We start from the raw sequence: 2,689 nt of genomic DNA on the forward strand, positions 1-2,689 counted from the left end.
ACCAAGCAAGAGTAGCCAGAAGCGCATGTCCTTTGGACCCGGGGTCCCTACACTGAAAACCTCCTAGACCAGGAGAAGATTGAAGAAAAAGACCCTCCCCCAGAGCTGAGAGAGAGAGAAAGCCTTCGCCTGGAGCTGGCACCTTGAACTTGGACTTCTAGCCTCCTAGACTGTGAGAGAATAAATTTCTCTTCGCTAAAGCCTTCCTCTCGTGGTATTTCTATTATAGCAGTACTAGATAACTAAGTCACTAACTCACATTGTGTCATAAAAGACATATGAAAAAGATCCACATAGGCTCATATTTTTAAGAGTCATATAGGGCCATGCAAAGGAGACAGCCACACATATTGCTTGAGGGGTTTATGGAACACGTTTTAGAGGAGGTGGAATTTGAGCTGATTCTTAAGGAGTAGGCAATCATTTCACTTGTAAGCTAGTAAGCATGTTTAGTCTTCTCTGCTTGATGGAAAACAGACTCCTGGAATGGGTTTCTGGCATCTGTTCTTCTGTGAGTGCTCCCTGAGGACTCTTCCTTATTGAGCTCTGTGAGTGGAGACTGAGCTGGGCTCATGATTGTGCATGGCCCTCTTTCCCTGGGGGTTAGGAGTAGACCTCTGGGCTTAGAGCCTACCTGCAGTGTGCCACCTGTGCAGACTGGCCAAACAGGCGACCCTTGAGATCTCACGAAATATATTTATTTGAGCAAGAGGCTTATTTTTGTTCTGAGTGGTTGTACATCAAACCCTCTTTATGTGTCTCTGAACAATGAAAAGGATTTGTCTTGGCTTTTCAGGGTTTATAAAGCATTGACTCAACAGCACACAACAACAACAACAACAACAGAGCTTCCTATGGGATTTCCAGGACACTGGCCTTTTGGTCTCTGGGGCATGAAAAATGCTTCCACCCTCAGTCATTCTAGGGGCACATCTGTTTCTCGCCTGGAAGAGGCGTGCAAATTTAAAGGTTCAGCCTATAATCTGGTATGGCAGAATGTTGGAAGCACATCTGTGTTGGGGTCGGGGTGGTGGGGTTGCGAGAAAGGATATTGTCTTCATGTTACATTCTGAAGTATTTAATAAGACAACTGAACAACAGGTAAGCTAGAACCAGATTAGGCACAGTCTATAATCACACTGAGAACTGGAAAAGGGCTTTCCATTAGGGCTGCCCTACTCTAGGGACATTCCAAGAGCAGGACAAGCAGGATATCAGGAATGCTGGGCTATTCTAGATGTACCACTAGCTGGCCTGTGACCTTCTTATCCAATGATGGAAATGAGCTAGATAATATTCAAGGTCCCGTCTAACCCCATAATTTGTTGTGTCTGTGATACTAAGTTTTTAATTTCACACTTAAAATACTGAAAGTTATAAAGTCGAGGCAGGTTGCTAAAACATTTTTTTTTTGGTAGGAGCCAAGGAGAGGCAGATGTTCACCCAGTGTTGTGCTTGTGAAAGGAGGATTGAGCAGTGAGGGGTTAAAATGAGCTGTAAGCCCCCATCTGAACTATCCACACTCTGAGGAGGAGCTCTAAGCTCTAATGAGTTTAATAAGCCCACCCTGTGATGCACCTGCTCCATCTGCCAGTCTGGGGCAGAGTCAGCAGTATTTTTTGGCTGCCAGCCTGAGGGCAATTATCACCTAGCCAGTTGGAGACTGTCATTACTGTGTGCACCTGTAATGGAAAAATCACTGGGATGCCTAGTTTCAGAGTTGACACCGAGGGGAGCCTTGTTCCACCTCTGGTTTCTCCCGTTCTCACTGCAGGTCTGTGTTCTGCCCAGCAATAAATGCTGGTTAGCAACAACAGCTTAGAGCTAACGTGAAGTCTTCGTGGACCAGCACTTTACCTCTTTGGGCTGGAGGACTTGCAAATATATCATGCTTTTTCACAATTTGCAGTGGGGCAGGATATCAAATTGCACAGCGACTCTAAAGGCACAAGAGTATATTATTGCATTTAAAATTTCATTTAAAAAATCATAAAATTATGTAAATAACACCATGTTAATTTAACTGCAGGGTATGAGTAATGTTCCCTCAGATCACAGAAGCAACCAGTGCATAAAGAAGCTTCTAAAATGTGTGTACTGATTCCCCCACTGCTACAGCAGTGCTTTCTTTGCTCTGTGATGTTGAGTTGATTCTGACTCATAGCAACCCTATAGGACAGAGTAGAACTACTCCATAGAGTTTCCAAGACTGTAAATCTTTACAGGAACGGATCACTGGGTCTTTTCTCCCATGAAGCAGGTGGTGGATTCAAACCACCGGCCTTTCAGTTAGCAGCCAAAGGTTTAACCATTGCTCCTTAGGGCAGAGCTAGAACCTTGGATTACCAAGGTGAGCTGGATTTGGACAGGTCTCAGCAGAGCTTCTAGGCTAAGACAGACTAGGAAGAAAGTCCAAAAATCAGCCAATGAAATCCCCCTGGATTGAAAACGAGGGGAGTTCTCAATTAGATGAAATGACAGAATAGCTGCAACAATGAACTTGAACATACCATTGACCATGATGATGGTGCAGTACTGGACAACATTTCATTCTGTTATTCACAAGGTTGCCATGAGAAGGAGGTGACTCAATGGCAACTAACAACAACAACAAGTTGTGGTTAATGCTATGAATGAAACTTAAAAAGAGCTGAGACTGTCAGAGAGTTACATGGAGGAGGTGAAGTTT

The sequence above is a fragment of the Trichechus manatus genome, unplaced genomic scaffold, assembly GCF_000243295.1.
Source record: "Trichechus manatus latirostris isolate Lorelei unplaced genomic scaffold, TriManLat1.0 scaffold00842, whole genome shotgun sequence".
Classification (NCBI taxonomy): Eukaryota; Metazoa; Chordata; class Mammalia; order Sirenia; family Trichechidae; genus Trichechus; species Trichechus manatus.